At 44.6% G+C, this 9,256-nt stretch overlaps 1 protein-coding gene across 12 annotated transcripts in view; it reads left to right on the top strand.

Moving 5' to 3' along the window:
• Positions 1–1,489: 1,489 nt before the first annotated feature.
• The window catches only part of SYTL2 (synaptotagmin like 2), a 135,203-nt gene continuing 127,436 nt past the window's right edge, over positions 1,490–9,256 (top strand). For 2 of the 12 annotated variants that reach the window (XM_073569210.1, XM_073569211.1), the window contains exon 1: positions 1,491–1,670. The gene's annotated coding sequence lies outside the window, so the exon portion shown is untranslated. Of the gene's footprint in view, positions 1,671–9,256 lie in introns of all 12 variants that reach the window. The other 10 variants (XM_073569213.1, XM_073569217.1, XM_073569222.1 and 7 more) reach the window with 8 other exon arrangements.

Below are 9,256 nucleotides of genomic sequence, written 5' to 3'. Positions count from 1 at the left end.
AAAACAAAACAAAAAAAAAACAGTGTAAAAAAACACACACCACTATATATTCTCTTATTTGGGAGAATAGGGCCGATTACACTAATCCCACTCTTCTAGGAACATTTTCACAGTGTGACCCGATTCTTTCGGATGTAGAGAAAATGGGAAAAAACATCTCCATATTCTCCATTGTATCAGTCGGACTGCACTCAGACGTCATCCGAGTGCAGTTCGTTGCTTTCCACAGACTTATTGACTTGCACGGCAGAGTGCGATCCGAATATCAGATGCAAATCATGCATGCTGCAATTTTTCTCCTTGAACCGACTGTCCGAGGAAGAAGAATCAAACTTGGACACAACCCCATAGACTAACAAGCGTTTTTTTCATTGTTCTTTTAGTTCCTGTTTTGTTTTTTGTTTTTTTTTAACACTGCAGGTTTTTGTCTCTTTTTGGTTTGTTATGTTTTAAATTAAGCTGCTTTGTTTTGATACTTTCTAGTTTTTGGCTTTCACAATTTTATTTTTAAAAAATCCCCAAAAGCTCATTGTGGGAATGGGGAGGGCCTAAGATGTTTTTCTTTTTCACAGCAAATATACGCAGCATAAAAAAAAAAAAAAATCACCAAACACTCATTGCGGGAACTTAACCGAACGGCAAAGTCTGATGGCTGCATAACACGGGCGACGATCGCTTCCCAACGCCCGACACCGCTCCTGACTGCACGTATTTCTATGCAGCGGTAATGCTTGGATCAGGAGAGCCGCCGGCCAGTCCGGGCGTTGCGATGCTTTCGACGTCATGTTATATGGCCGTATGAGTAGGGTAAATGCTGCACATTTTAGGGTATGTGCTATGTGCACACGTTGCGGATTCTGGTGTGGAATCTAAAAAGCGCTGTGCACATGCTGCGGAAAATTCTGCGGTTTATTTTCTGCAGCGTGTCAATTATTTGTGCAGAATCCTTGGCGTTTTTACACCTCTTCCATTATAGGAATCCGCAGGCGAAATCCCCAGAAAATCTGTACAAAAGCCGCAGGTCATTTTACCTGCGGATTTAGCAAAATCCAAGCGGAAAAATCTGCAATGGAATCCGCAACGCGTGCACACACCCTTCTGACCCGCACCGTAAGTCGCTATCCACGTGGATTCCGCCCGCAGCATGCGCTTGAGATTTAGAAAATTAAAAGCGAATGGACCCAAGAGAGCGGACGATCCATAGCTAATAGCGTCGAATACCACGGAGGCTGGGGTTTGTAGTTCTACGAATGCCATAATGTCAGCAGGTCTAACCAGTAGAGCAACCCCATCATCCTGCCATGTGTATGCGCTGCATTCCTGGCTGCACAGCAGAAGTGGCCAGGTATGTGACCGCCTGGGGGTAAGGGGCAGGACAGGGTGGGTAAGTGCAGAGGTGCTGCTGCAGGGATTATCCTCTTATTATTAGTCACTGCTGGCCCTGGGGCAGGCAGCACTTCTTATTGGTACATAGTTTTCTATGCCTCCCCTCCCATTCTCTCTGCTGAGCAGCTCTCAGGACACCAGAGAGGAATTGTCTGCACTGCAAGACTCCTGGAAGGAGTCACAGCCCAATTATAGAAAATTAACTAATTAACCAACATCTGAAGAGGCTTAACTCCAAGGGGAGCCCAAGCTGGAGGCTGGGAGAGAGGAGTCCAGGAGCTGCAGTGAGTATGAGCCTCTGGGGGTGAGGAGGCAGCAGACATTGGGGTGGGAGCTGCCCCTTGTATGTGCATTGTTAGGACTCATCTAATAGTCAGCTCCTGGGGCTACATGTATTATGTGGGGGGTGCAGGGTTTCTGATTTTGATACGGTTTCTAGATCCCAAATCTATAAGGTTGGAAATGAAGTTTGGAACATTGTCTCTAATTGTTGCAAAATTTTTGCCAAACATTTTTGATTTCTGGGTGTGAAAGCGGCTGGCGTGCAACCTGTATTTATTTATTTCGCCAAACTTCTGCTCTGAACTAGTAATGCCATACACGGTGTGATATGAGGTCAGCTTGATTGATGTTTGATCACCTGTAAATTGCAGGGAAAAAAAAAGCTGCAAAGTTCCTCAATCTCTTCCTATGGAGGGGGAGGAGGCACAATTTGCAGAATTAATGGCAACGCTCAATCAACTTTTGGTTTGGGTCTGCAGGCAGCTTTTCCAGTGTTCCCCCATCACACTTATTACAGCCCTATAACAGTTCTTATCTCTCCCTTTAGCGCAGTAAACAGTTTATTGCTGTGGCGACTCTTCCGATTATAATTTCTTGTCTTGTTCAGACCCTTCGCCACCTGAGCTTTTGAGTCCATTTTGAGAAGTGTCAAATACAAATGTTTGTTGCTGCTACCATTTTCATATTGCGCGGTATTAAGTTTTTACATAGGACTGCAGATGCTTTCTCATCACTGTTTTGGCTCTGCCATGCCTGTTATTTATGTATCTGCTGGTCTCTTCCTGTTGGCTGATCAGATGTGAGATTATGGACTGATACTTTCTTGAGTCTTGTCGTCTTGTATTCTACCACTTCGCTCCTCCCAGCCGTATCCTGCTTTCGGTGTATCGATACCTGACTGACGATGGAGTATATATTATCTGCAAGGCTGTGTTTGCACTAGGTAATGTGAGTGACTACACCCTTAGCAAGTAACTGTCCCTCCCCAGATCGCTCGTCTTCATCTTTTCAAAACCTTTCTCCGTTGATCCCTAATGCAAGAAGGTGCCATACAATAAGATTTACCTCTATAACATCTAATCGCATAAGAAACCCGTACAAGGAATTATTTTCTGGAAACATCGCCACTCGAGTCCACAGGCTGTGTCTGGTATTGCAGCTGAGCCGCATTCCACTTAATGCAATACTAGACATTGCCCTTTAGAGAAGAGTGGTGATGTTTCCCAAAACAATAAAGGAAACCTGTTATGTAAACTTCTTAAAGATTTTTAAAGGAATTGTCCACTTTAGCCAGCCCTATATGGAAATAAGATACCGGGAGGCCGTAAGGTTGAGTTCAATGGATATGCACTACCAGTGGCGTAATGGGCCACAATGCAAAAGCTCCAAATATTGAAAGTCTTTAATAGTAATGGACTTTTTGGGCCCCTTGTGCTCCAGTGCCCGGGTGCGATTGCAACCCCTGCACCTATTGTAGTTACGCCTCTGTGCACTACAAATTTACCTAGAAATTTTCAAATATTTGGGGGTGGATTTCACTTTGCAAAACCGGTGACAACACTGCAACGTGCCCTAAATGATGCATATATTCTACCATATGTGTTATCCCCTATGATGTTCCAGTGACCCAAAATAAAAGGTGGACTAGAATTTTGAGTGTTTCTTTGTTGCCCTGACCTTGTTGGATATGGAGGAAAAAAAAAAACTATGATGTCACCATGAATGTACTTTGGTCATCTAATGCTCTTATGAATGAGGTTTGGAAACTTAATATAATTTGTTATTTTTAGTATTCACCAATAACACTATGTTAATGAGAACTTTTATGGAAGATGTATTTATTGATCATCCATTATTTATATTCTATGGTCTAGAAGTCCTATGCTTCCAAGACCAGTGGGTTGACTTTCAGTGTGAAAAACTTTTGGAGATGGTTGACCTGTGAAATCTCCCCTTGCAGACCAAGAAATGGATTGGATCCAGTATTGAGATGAAGAAAACCCTAACACTCCTTCAATTTTACTTTTTCTGTGTAATAGGATAATAAGAAAAGCCCCCCCCCCAAAAAAAATACCCTTATCTTGAGTTGATGCTTTAGCTACTTGCCCTATACATGCAGATTGTGGAAAGGGAGAGCCCAAGTCAGGTTGACTCTTATGCCCTGTCTCACGTAGCGAGATCGCTGAAGCGTCACCGATTTTGTGACGCAACAGCAACCTCGTCAGCGATCTCGTTACATGTAACACTTAGAAGCGACCAGGCCCCCGCTGCGATGTCGCTGATCGTGCTCGAATGTCCTGGGCCATTTTTTCGATCGCTGGTGTCCCGCTGGCCAGCGCGCATCGCTGTTTGACACCGACGAAGCGACCTTGTTAGCGACTCGGGAGTTGTCAGAATCGCTGCTGTGTGACAAGGTCCCAACGACCACAGAGATCGTTATGTGGATTGCTGGATCGTTGCTGCGTCATTGGGTAAATTTGACTGTTTCACAGCTTACTAGCGACCATTTAGCGATGCACCAGCGATCCTTACCAGGTCGTATAGTTGTCGGGATCGCTGGTGCGTCGCTAAGTGTAACAGTACACCATGGATGGTTTCAACAAATTTTGAGCATCTGTCCTGCCCAGACACCATGGCACTGGCATGTAGAGTGATGTCCTCCTTTTCTCGGACATGGTAGGTTTGGGGACAAGTATAAGGCTGCTCCACTTCAAATGTTTGGAGAAGCAGTGCTCGGGGTGTCATACTGGCCTCCAGAAGATGGTTGGTTGGAACTACTTTTCCAGGAATCCATGGGTCAAATGATGAAAATTTTACATAACCAGCCGTGGGATCTACGTAAGGACTTGGACCCCCACTGCTGGGACATGCGTAAGAAGTTGGCCCCCTCTTCAGGTCATCTGCTTCCCGCGGGGTTTATAGAGATGGTGGAGTGCATTCTTCAGAGGTTTACGTGAGCCTCGGGCTAGGACAGTTCTGGAATCTGTAGAACAATGCTTACTATGCCAGCTATGTCAAAAACAATATTTTCATAGTTTATTTTTTATGTCAAGGCTTCCGTACGGATTGACATAAGACATTTTTGCAAAAACGAGTGTTTTTCTAGAGCAGGTTGAACGGCATTTTCCTACATCTTCACTGGTGTCATATCGTGAGACTGTTAGTTTTGTGGAGCTTCTCCGTGTCCTACCAACACTTTGGTCTTCTGATGTTGTCACAGCCAGAAATTTTCATAGGGGCAAAGGTTTTGTGTGAAGCTCATGGGCACAAGCTGTAATGGGTCCCCTCACCTACCATATGCCATTTTTTTTTACTGTTGATGACTACCTGTGTGGTTTGAAGTGAGAATTTACAGTCACTTGCTGGTGAAAGTACCATCCTATGGGCCCAATTGCAAAATTTGGACCTGGGCCCTCACCAGCATGTTGGTCAGATGTATTGGTGGCTGTAATGTTCCCTCATCATGGTGCTTTTTTCCAAAACACTAAAAGGTTTTTCTTGCCTGATTCTGCTCCTGAGGCAAGCAGTGTCCTCTTCCTGCTCCATAACAAGGGGGCGAGGGGTGCATGGCGGTGACAACATGCACCACCCACGATGGGCACGCCAACATCAGCTGCCAGCCCCTGATTGGCAAGCGGTGTGTTTGCAACAGGGAGCCAACAGCTCTCTGCGCGGTGATACATATTGAGGGTACACATTCAGTTGAAAATGATGTGGCATCAGCGGGCCCCCTGACTCCACGGGCCTGGTTGTGGTCACATCCTCTATACCAGGATCATTTTACTCCTGGCCACTCAATACTTCAATCAAGACTGGAAACAAGTAACAAGCAATCAAGTACAGGGGGTGGTCTTCTTTTTTCTTTTCTCTGTCCTTCCAGGTCACTGCATGGTAATTTACGTTACATTCACAAGCCAAAGACTGGCTACAGACTGCTCTTTGAAGGCAGGCACAAAAATGAGTGAATGTATATTGTACATTAAACTATTCTCAATAGATTTCAACACGGTTAGATAGTGTTATTACGTGGAAACTTGCGTTACAAAAAAAGGAAAGGCAATTGTCCATCTTGATACTGCCAAATTTTCTGTTCTGGTAAACAGGGGAGAAGCACTGTTTTTATTGTATTAAAACACCATATTCCAAGTAATGTTAACAAATTTATTTTAACCTCTAAAGGTAAATGCAAGAAATGTAGATAACTTGCGTTACAACACCATATACAGTAGTAACTTGCGTTACAAATCTGATGGTAACTTGCGTTACTTTACCATAGGATTTTTTCATCTGAAGGTAAGTTACCATAATCTTTGTAACGTAAAATACTATATTGTGTTGTAACGTAAGCTACCATGGAATGACCCTTCCTCATTCTCGGGGGTTTGAGGGTTCTGCGTAGGATCTTGGTGGTTCCCAGCATTGCGCTTTTCTGGACAGAGCTCAGATGTTGCTCCTGGCATCTGCTGTAGCCATTTTCCCAACTTAGGGGTCACTGCTCCAAGTTCTCATATCACCACTGGAATCACTGTTGCCTTCACCTTCCACATCTTCTCCCGTTCTCCTTTGAGGCCCTGGTATTTCTCCAGCTTCTCATATTCCTTCTTTCTGATGTTGCTGTTACTTGGCACTGCCACATCTATTATCATTGCTGTCTTCTGGTCCTTGTCTATCAGAATGTCTGGATGGTTAGCCAACACCTGCTTATTCGTCTGGATCTTGAAGTTCCACAGGATTTTAGCCCTTTAATTCTCTACCACTTTTTCTGGGGTTTCCCACCTGGACTTAGGAGGACTTAGCCCATTTGCCGTGGAGATGTTCCTGTATACAATTCCCGCTACTTGGTTGTGGCGTTCAGTATACGCTGTTCCTGATTGCATTTTGCATCCTGACACTATGTGTTGGATGGTTTCTGAGGTTTCTTTGCATAGTCTGCACCTTGGGTCTTGTCTTTTGTGGTAGATTCCTGCTTCTTTGGATCTGATAGTGCTTGCTCTTGTGCCGCTATGATTAGTGCCTCTGTGCTGTCTCGGAGTCCAGATTTCTCCATTATCTGTCGATGGTACCTCTCATGCAGCGGATTGTCTTGCCATGGCGCTTCATGTTCCTGTTCTTCCTTCCAGATCTGTTATTGCTGCCTTAGGCTTTCTCTCAGCATCTTATCTTTTGGCGCCATTCTTCTGATGTATTCCTGGATACTGCTTATTTCATCCGTGTTGGTGGCTTGGATGCTTATCAAGCCTCGGCCACTCTCCTTTCTGTTGGTATACAATCTTTGGGTGTTAGACTTAGGGTGGGGACCGCCATGCATTGTGAGGAGCTTTTGTGTCTTCACATCTGCAGCTTCCATCTCTTCTTTTGGCCAGCACAAGTGCCAGCAGGGTATCTGATAACTGGCAGGGCATATGTATTGATGGTGCAGATTTTTATTCCCATTGAGCTGGCTCTTCAGGACCTGTCTTATCCTTTGATGGTATTTGGATGTTGCTGCTTCACTTGACTCCTCATCATGGTTACCATATCCCTGTGGGCTGTCGAGGTACTTGTAGCATGTCGGTACATCTGCTATGCGTCCTGCTGGTAATTCCACTCCATCGGTCTTGACTACCTTGCATCTCTTTATTACGAACTGGCTGCGCCTCACCAGTCCGAAGGATATCCCGATGTCTTCGCTGTAGATCCTTATCGGGTGGATTAGTGAATTGATGTCTCCCTGGTTTTTCGCATACAGCTTGATGTCGTCCATGTAGGTGGCTGATGGTGTTTCCACTCTTGAACTTGTATCCGTAGCCAGACTCTGTAATTAACTGACTGAGGGGGTTCAAGCCTATGCAGAACAGCACATGGGGACAGTGCATCACGTTGGTATATGCCACATTTGATGGTCACTTGTGCTAGTTGTCTTGAGTTGACTTCCACTGTTGTTCTCCATAGCCCCATTGAGGTTTCTGAGGAAAGTTCTTAATTTCCTGTTGACATTGTAGAGAGCCAAGCATTCACAGACCCATGTGTGTGGCATTGAGTCATAGGCTTTCCTGTAGTCAATCCAGGCTGTGCTGAGACTGGCCTGTCTGGATCTTGAGTGACTGCTCTATTTACTAGGAGCTGGTGCTTAGAGCCTTTGGTGTTGGTCCCAATGCCTTTTCTGAGCTGGATTCATGTACAGGTTCGTATAGTTCTGGAGCTAGGTGGCGATGATGCCTGACAGGAGTTTCCATGTTGTAAGGCAGGTTATTGGGTGGTTGTGGGATGAAACTGTTCCTTTGTGAGGATCCTTCATGATCAGCACTGTTCTACCTTGTGTTAGCCAAGCTGGGTGGTGGCCTGCTTCTAGCAGTTGATCTGCTCTGGCATGAGTTCATGCACCGCTGTTAATTTCTTTAGCCAGTAGGAGTGGATCATGTCTGGGCCAGGTGCTGTCCAGCTCTTCATGTTCTTGACTCGCTGTTGGATGTCTGCTTCAGTAATGGTGACTGCTTCTTGCTCTAGGTGGTTGTTGAGTTTCATTCTCAGATCTTGTAGCCACATTGCACTGGTGTGGTTTTTTTTTTTTTTCTTCTTCCCCCTTCTCCCATATGTTCCTCCAGTATTGTTCAGTCTCTGCTACTGGTGGAGTTGCTGCCTTTGTGCTGTTACTCTGTAGTTGGTAGTACACCTTGGATAGCTTTTTGGAGAATAGGGCATTTATCTTCTTGGCCTCAGCTTTTCCAGTGTATCTCCCTAGTCTTGCAGCGAGTGCTGTGAGCCTTTGTTTAGTGATCTCTAGGGCTTCAGTTGGGGTCAGGCCTTTGTACTTGTTCAGCTTGGTCTTATTCTTGATCTTTACACCTTTCTGTGTTTGTTGGTTGGCTTCCCTTCGTGTCACCTTTGATCTTTGTCTCCAGTCTTCTTTTCCGAGGGGGGCACATACTTCTGTTGTTCTTGCTGGTTGTATAGCCAAGCACTTCCATGATTGCTGAGGCAGTAGCATAGATCAGCTTATTAGTTTGAGTTGTAGTGGTAGGTATTGATGCAAGTGCTCTATTGGCATCTTCTAGCATACTGTCTGGTGCTTCTTTGCTGGGACTTGGCAGTCGATCTCTGGTGTTGATGGTATTTAGTTTGTCTAAGATCTTCTTCTGTTTCAGACCAGCTGTAGTGCTCTCTAGTTGCAGGATTGGATCAGGATCTTCAGGAGGTTGCACATATTGTTCTTCCAGGTCTTCATGTGGGGTGGATCTGCAGTGCAGTTGATCCATCTCAAGTTATAAATTATTTCTATGTCACAAATAATTTTGCCCCATTTTTCAAGAAAGTGGCTTAAAGTAAATCACAAATGCTGAACCTGAGTTAAAGTGTGTGTAAAAAAAAAAAAAAAAAACCAAACCATTAAAAAGGGGTTGTTGCAGTGATTTCATGGTCCTCTACAGTGTCTATAGGACGCAGTTGTAGTACAACATTTTTGATCTTCCCTCTGAAGATGGAGAAGTCATACATACTTCATACATTCTGATCATCCATGGAGCAGGATTTCAAGATTTTCTAGTCAGATCAAGATTTTTTTTTTTTCTTTACCCTTTTAAGCTGTACAAAGGTAAAGACCTTTTTATGA

This window comes from Dendrobates tinctorius, unplaced genomic scaffold (genome assembly GCF_039654945.1).
Source record: "Dendrobates tinctorius isolate UK_male_01 unplaced genomic scaffold, ASM3965494v1 ptg000023l, whole genome shotgun sequence".
In the NCBI taxonomy this organism is placed as follows: Eukaryota; Metazoa; Chordata; class Amphibia; order Anura; family Dendrobatidae; genus Dendrobates; species Dendrobates tinctorius.
Note: the sequence above shows the minus strand (reverse complement) of the source record. Positions and strands in the feature narration are given on the sequence as shown.